The following is an 8,139-nucleotide window of genomic DNA, read 5'->3' as shown; positions in this document are numbered from 1 at the left end:
TCTATGCCATTCTTCCCAATTACTCCATGTAGTTTCACAACAGAACATAGAACATACAGCGCCATTCGGCCCATCGAGTCTGCACCGCCCTCACTTCCACCCTATCCCCGTAACCCAATAACCTCTCCTAACCGGTTTGGTCATAAGGGCAATTTATCATGGCCAATCTACCTAACCTGCACGTCTTTGGACTGTGGGAGGAAACACACACAGAAATTGAAAATTAATTTAAAAACTATGATCAGAGGGGAATGAAGCCTTCCCGAATAGAAAGGTGTTGTAATCTCAGCATCCAAGGGTAGAGACTGTGGAAGGAAGGCTTTGCTTCGATGATCTGAACCATTGGAAACCAAAGTGGCATTTTGTTGCTCTCCACTGCGACAAGTTTGTATATTGAGTAACCGGTGAATTTACCTGGACAAATTTTGATATTGCGGAGGAAATGTGTTCAGTTTACCATTTTCCACAATGTCCGGCTTCATCAATACAACCAGCTGCTAAGTCTCCACTGTGTAGGCCTGAAGCCAGCAACCATTAATTTTAGCAATTTTTCATTTTCTGTGCTGCTTTGATTTTTAATATTATTCTCGGTCCGCACAATATACTTTCCAAAGCTAGACAGTAAGAGAGTTAAATTGTTAGTTAGACTGCTCTGTTAAAGCTATTGAAGCTGCTAGAAAGATAAAACCATCTTATAGTCAAGTTAGTTATATGACTTGACAATTTTTTCTTTAAAAAAAAACATCACAATATTGTATATAAAGGCTGTATATGTTGGTCAAATATTGTACTCGTATCATCTCTAATCTAAAGAGCAACTTTATCAAGATCCAGTGCATGAAACATCTTTCACCTCAGTTAAAATTGAAAATGATATCTGGTAATTAAAACAACCAATCAAAAAAAAATCTAATGACCACCCTCCGGCGTCAATTGGCCTGAATTTTAATTAAAACTCTATGTAGGGGGAAGGAAATAAAAATCATTAAATTTACTTGCATTCAGATCTCATTCATAACTTCTAAACTATGGCTATTTTTTTTAATTTTATTTCTAAACTGTACATTTTGGCTTGTTTTCTTCAAAAGGCTTGTTACAGGTCGAAACAACAGCAGACCAAATTAGTGAAACATTTTCAAATACATTCTGAAAGTAATGAGGAATGCAAATATGTTTGGGATAAATCATGCAGTTATCATAAATGGTTGACATATTAAAAAGAAAAGTGGATGAAAACACAAAAACACAAGAAATTTATATAAATGTACGTATATTTTATCCACGTCACGAAAGACAGATATTATTGCACACGTTTTCAACAGGTACTTCATCAATAAAAGGCAGATGGCAAAACACAATGCCAAGACTGAACTCCACATCAGAAGGAAGAAACCTTCAGGCGAGAAAGTGTTCAGAACCATCAAGATTACATGGGGAAAATCAGAATACTAAAATAGATATATATATATTGAAATTTACAATAACAGGTTATATGATCAAAGCTGAAACCCTGAAACTGTGTCCTATATTAACTGCATTGATATTTGTCAATTACTTGACCCATAGATATATATATATATATATATATATATATTTATATATAATATATATATATATATATATATATATATATATATATATATATATATATATATATATAAATAAAATAAAATCTAGTTTTTTTAAATAACTACTGGCAATTGACAGCCACCATTCCAAATGGCCTTCAGTATGGGTCATGGGTCAGAGGTGACGGAATCTGAGACACCAACATAAGAACATATTAAGAAAATCGCAATTCTGAGCTTATTGGAAGCACAGGATATTCCATACCAATTCTGGTATCAGATGAGCATTTCCTACGTAGTTCAGAACCAAATACCCAAACTTAAATTTTGTAATTTGGTACTTTATAAAGAGGCAAACCCATCTCTGTCCATCAGGTCAGAACAAGATCTGATAATATTTTCAGTATAAACGCGACACACTGAGACAAGGTGCTCAGTCCTGGATATTGCACTTAGAGGTGATGAATAATTTCTGTACAAAGATTTAAAATAGGATTGTCTAGAAAATAATTCTGCTTTCTTCAATTTTGTAGTATCATGTTTGCAACATTAGATCATTTCAGCTTTTGAGAGCGTGCATCGGGGTGTGCAGAGTTATGCGGCGTGGAGTGGGAGGAAGAGAAATGTGTTTTTAGTTTCATACCATTTATTAATTTGTTTGCAACTATGAGAATTATATGGGGACATTTTAATGGTATTAGAAATTACCTATATCGCTCTTGGTTAATAGAAGCTTCAACACTCAAATTAAAATTTGAACAGTGCGATAACCAAGCCGGATTTTACAAATTAAATATAAACCCTAAATTTAAAAATGAAGCTTCATCTAAACCTAAAAGTCTTTCTTCCAGGAGGCTGGGTTGCTTGTAGTTCTTGCTCCTCCACTTGGAGCCCCTCCATTTAAGGAACTAGACAAATTCGTTTTACACAATATATCCAATTTGAAGCATAATCCCAATTTAGATCTACTCGTTACAGTAAGAAACCCTAAGCGTAAAGCAATATTGAACGGAGAACAGCAAAATATGTAATCTATAGGTTATTTTTGTTCATCAGATGTAAACACATTTTTTAAAACCTTAAGTCCATTGTGTACGTGACACATTCCAGATGCCAGAATACCGGTGCTGAACAAACTTTAAAGAACAGTTATTTCATGCCGGGTTCTTCTGACCTGGGGCCGGAAAGTTAACAGTGAAAACTGCTCTCCAATTAACCTCAGAGTGTACAGCCTGCCATTCCCCAACTTTGTTACTTGGGCAGTTCCCTGCAGGAAATATTTAAATAGTAGCCTGAAAGAGACAAAGCTGTTAAACAGTGCTGCTCATTAACACACCAGCAATGCCACAGGTATTCAGTGAATATATTGCTGAAAACTGGGACTGAGGAACCTGAGTGGGTGTCAGAGTGGCAGGACATGGGGAATGATCAATGCAATTGGGATCAACCAGGGGTACAGAGAGTACAAAAGCAGGAACATTATGCATCCAGTTCTGGATCACAGTTGGAAGGACGCGAGTGCCCTTCAGAGGGTGCAGACGAGAACGATTCTAGTTACAAGACTAGGTTGGAGAAGCTGAACGCGTTCCCCCTGGAGCAAACGAGTTTGAAGGAATATCTGATTCTGGTCAAGGTGTACAAGGTTATGGGCAAGAGATCATATAGGGGGGTGGTGCAAGAAGAGATGTGAGGAAGAACCTTTTTACACAACGAATGTCAATGACCTGGAACTTATTGCTTACCAGGGTGGTGGAAAGCACAATAAATGATTTCAAAAGGACATCTGAGTGAAGTCAATTTGCAGAGCTACTGGGATAAAGCAGGGGATTGGGGCCAACTGGATTGCTGTGCAGAAATCTGGCAGGGATTTGATCGGCTAAATGGCCCTCAAACCAGTGTCTTGGACACCACAAGCTTGAGTGCAGCTCCCTTCATTCTCCAAGCCACCGCTTCCACGAGTTGAAATTTAAAAGAGCTGGCAAATAAATGCATTTCAGCCCTGAAAATTGAAACTGGACTTTTGAAAGGAAAAAAGGGCCAGGCTTAGGGAACACCGCTTCTATCCCAGCTATTATTTCAGAATCAATTTCTGGTCTCAGCTTTCAATTTACACAACAATTTTCAGCTCAAATGTGTGAATACACAATTGACTGGTCAGAACAAAAATTTAGATTTACAGTAGCCTCACTGACCTACTACTCAATGTTTCATTCACAAAGGCTGCTGCGCATGACCTGAAAGAGGACACCTGCTTCAGTCAGATTAAAGCATTGAAATGTCCACCGAACCACAAAACCGAATGGAGATGCCTCAGCATTTCCCTTCATTTAACAAATCCCTCCCACATCAGCCACCCAATATGAAACTAAGGAACAAAAACTGAAAATGCTGGACAATCTCAGCAGGTCTGAGTGTCTGTGGAGAGAGAAGGGAGCTAACGTTTTGAGTCGGAATGACTCTTCAGATTCCAGCAACCACAGTAATTTGATTTTATGAAACTAAGGAAGCCTCAATGAAAATGAATTTTTGAAGCAACTGACTGTTTTCTTAATGGTGAACCTCTTTGTTCAGTTTGCAATGATTGACAGGAGACAAAACCTTATTACTCAAATCTGTCCTAAAATTTATACTAGCAAATGATTGGGATGCAACCCTGTTGTTTCACAAAAGAAAACCCTCCCAATTGTTGCAGGATAATCACAATTCGATTGTGAATGCTTTCATTTAAGGAATGTCACAGTAGCTAGACATGTGATTAATTTTACCTCTACTGTAAGCCAAACCATTGTTAGATGCATTTTCTTAACTTATATAGTTGAAATGGCATGGGTAAATGGTAACCACATAGCAACATATTAACTGGTTTATTTGTAAATTTATATGGCTAGGTTTGTGATACGATTTCCAGTAATTCCATTCACAAATTCTGTTGAGAATCTAACAGTTAAATATTACTTGATGGTGGAATTGCCAGTAAAAGCACAAATCTGAATATTGCTGGACTCCTGAATTCAATTGAAGCACAAGATGCATATTATCCAAGACCTTAGTTAACCATGGCATGTCTCTCTTGTAACTTCAGCTGCAATGGAGGCATCAGATTACCACTGGGTGCTCAATGAATATAAAACCATTTCACAGAATCAAAGAAAGCAATATTTAAAAATGAGCAGAAATTACTTCCTCCCCATCGCGCCCCCAACCCCAAAGTTGGGATGATAGGCCTCAAATTGTAATTGATTTAAGTCTGATATCAGCAAAGCTCAAAAATAGTTCTATAGTTGCAAAACGTCTTCCTTACAAAAGCAGTTAACCAGGTTAATCTCATTTCAGTTCATACTGTAAACTTAAATCACATTCCATTGAATTGAACTAAATACTTTTGTTCAAACATTAACTTAGCAGATTATTTTTTGTGGTTCCTCAGAATTCCCAAAACACAACATTCAATCATTTCAATGCAATTTAAACAAGATACGAATTGGGCTGGTACTCAAATTTGTAACTTTTTAAAATACAATTTTACAAACAAAATGTAAACTCTTGATAATTCAACCATTATAAGCGACACTTTTCCACAGGAAAGTTGCTTTTCATATTTTAACTACACCCTTTTCTAATATTAACATATTTCACATCAGTAACTTGAATATTTTCTTTTTATAACCAATATCCTGAAGCACCTAAGGATTTAGTTACTTACACTGGTATTTTTACAGGAATTTGTTGTTCAATGAAAGACAATGTGTCTTGGTTTTAAGAGCTGAAGATTTAAAGCAAACAAAAGGCAAGGTGAACTCTAAATTGATGCTTTATAAAGCAACAAGTTCTGTATAGTCAGTAAATCACTGACTAACGTATGCAGTAATGTCATAATATGTTTGGTAGTCCTCAGTTTCTGGTTTCATTTCAGAGTACCAATTCCGCATGCCGTTTCAGTAGAACAGTACTCTGCTGGGAAAAGTAATGGGAATCTTGAACAGTGAATATACATATTGCAGAAGTATGACTGAATGAAATTGGAACTATCCAAACACACAGGGCGAGAACTAAAAATTTGGAGGGGTACATCACCCCATGAAGTAATCTTAAAACACTGGAAAAGTTAATTTCCTAAGCAACTAATCTTGACATTCAGGACCTTATTCTAACATATTCCCTGGAAACAAACATTTTTGGGTACTAAATAAAGTAATTGTTTCTTGATATTATGCAAATGAAAATTAAAAGCATGACAATGAACAATTTTGACTCAGGCTCAAAATGCAGTACCTTAACTTGTAGACTGATCCCTGCTGCTCTCAAAAGCTGTACAGAATGATAGCGTTTTATAGGCACTTCTTTTGCAAACTGTCAAACAGACTTGATAAATGGCATTAAATAAAGTGAGATGGCAGACTTGCTTCACAATAAGCTAAACTGTCAACTGGTACACTCTCTGGAGAGGGAAGGGACAGGCAGGCTAGTTATTTTGCACTGTTTAAGAATGGTTTGCACAATGACATCCAAAAATCAGTTATTCCAAATGGGAAAAAGAGAATAATTATATTTCACCCATCAAGCAAGAGAAAAATAAGGAAAACTGGAAGGAAAAATTGGGAGCTAGTGAGAAATGTTATTTGGTGTTAAGTGATGGAATAAAAAAAAAACAATACCTGCATTCTATGCTGTTTATAAAACTAATCAAAAAATAAACATAATTTGCAAACATGGCAGTTAACCGAAGCAGATTAACAGTGCAGAACCTCCAGAAAGCTGGGTCTTGGCTTATTATCTCTTAATTTGAACATAGCAAAATGGGATATTTCCAAAGACCAACTAACTGCTAAGAATGCACACAACTTTTGGTTAATGTGTTTTCACTGAATATCATGACTAGCTGCTACAATGAAATATAGGACTTCCATTTTCATACCCCCAAGGGCAAGAGAAAATATAATGGCAATGCGATTCTCCATTTTATCGCACAAACCAGAAACAATCTAACACACTGCATTTCCATGGAGTTCGGAATCCAGATTTTGCTTTTTTGTTTGTTGGGATGGGATAGTTTCATTAAATTGTCGACATTTAATCCAGACTCAACTGCAGACCCTCAGTTCACAGGTAGATTAATCTCATGTTATAGCTCTGTCGATACTATTGAACCGCTCCTCCAAACATCTCAATTTGGGTTTGTAGCCAACATGAACTGCTTCAGCATCAGTCTTAAGGTTCAAACCAACAACAACGACACTGAACTTAAAGTCTGTGTTGCTTAACAGCTTTCAGCGCCTCTTCTCCGGTGGGCTTCTTCAACTAACTGAAGTCGTATTCCACTGCAAAAGTAAGGGAAATTATTGAGGATATGCGTTAATTTAAACAATTTTCTTTCCATACATATTTTCCTTTGTTAACTATTCCAATTTAACTACATTGTGCTGAAGTTTTGTAGTTCACATAAGCAATTGCAATGGTTAAAAGATTAATCACTTCTCATTTCATCCCAAATATCTTAAATACAGAAATAACATTAATTGTGTATTCGAGGTTTGATCTGGTTTTAACAAACTGAATAAAAATTGCAAAAGATTTACCAATTTGAAATGAATTACACAAAATCTGCTATTTCGATTGAATAGAATTGATAAAAGTTATTTTTAATTATTTGAAAATTAATAAACATGCAAAATCCAACCACCAGACATCTGGAATCAAACTGACTGCCTTGCAAACAATTCACAAATGAGGAAAGGATACCCACAATATAAATTCTCAACTTCAAATGTGTGGGTGGCACGGTAGCACAGTGGTTAGCACGGTTGCTTCACAGCTCCAGGGCCCCAGGTTCGATTCCCGGCTTGGGCGACTGTCTGTGCAGAGTCTGCACGTTCTCCCCGTGTCTGCGTGGGTTTCCTCCGGGTACTCCGGTTTCCTCCCACAGTACAAAGATGTGCAGGTTAGGTATTTTGGCCATGCTAAATTGCCCTTAAAAAGGTTAAGTGGGGTTACTGGGTTTCGGGTGTGGGCTTAAGTGGGGTGCTAATTCCAAGTGCCGGTGCAGACTCGATGGGTCGAATGGCCTCCTTCTGCACAATAAATTCTATGATTCTATGAAATGATATTGTGGAATTGTTACTGCAGAAGCACCAAGTTCCACAGAGAGACAACCGCCCCGATAAGGGCAAGCACACTAAAAGACTTTAAAGGGCAATTTCTGGAGCAAATCCAGGACTTTGAACCTGGGTGGGAGGGGAGATATAATGCAAATAATGGGGAAAGGTACAACTGACTGTCCAAGAATTGGGAGTGGGGCCCACTTCCAGGCTCCCATTTCTGCCTGGGGAGAAGAAAGCCACGTTGTCAACATGGAAATCTCCATTATCTGGTACATTCAGCAGGGCTAAACTGACCAACAATTATTCAGAGCCACAAAAACAACTCTGTGGGAAGCAGTAAAATCAATACCAGTGAAGAACAGATTAGATTAGTTTTCCAAGGCAGCAATAATTTGCACTGAAATAGTGCCTTTAACAAAACCTTCCAAGGTATTGGACAAGATTATCAAGACAAATTTGACACCAAATCATAC

The 8,139-nt window shown here is 37.2% G+C and overlaps 1 protein-coding gene across 1 annotated transcript in view; it reads right to left on the bottom strand.

Annotated features, from left to right (window-relative positions):
- Positions 1-1,253: 1,253 nt before the first annotated feature.
- Positions 1,254-8,139, bottom strand: part of usp36 (ubiquitin specific peptidase 36) — an 88,351-nt gene continuing 81,465 nt past the window's right edge. The window contains exon 21 of the mRNA XM_072483570.1: positions 1,254-6,886. The gene's annotated coding sequence lies outside the window, so the exon portion shown is untranslated. The remainder of the gene's footprint in view (positions 6,887-8,139) is intronic.

This window comes from Scyliorhinus torazame, chromosome 18 (assembly GCF_047496885.1).
Source record: "Scyliorhinus torazame isolate Kashiwa2021f chromosome 18, sScyTor2.1, whole genome shotgun sequence".
Classification (NCBI taxonomy): domain Eukaryota; kingdom Metazoa; phylum Chordata; class Chondrichthyes; order Carcharhiniformes; family Scyliorhinidae; genus Scyliorhinus; species Scyliorhinus torazame.
This window is presented reverse-complemented; position numbering and strand designations above follow the sequence as displayed.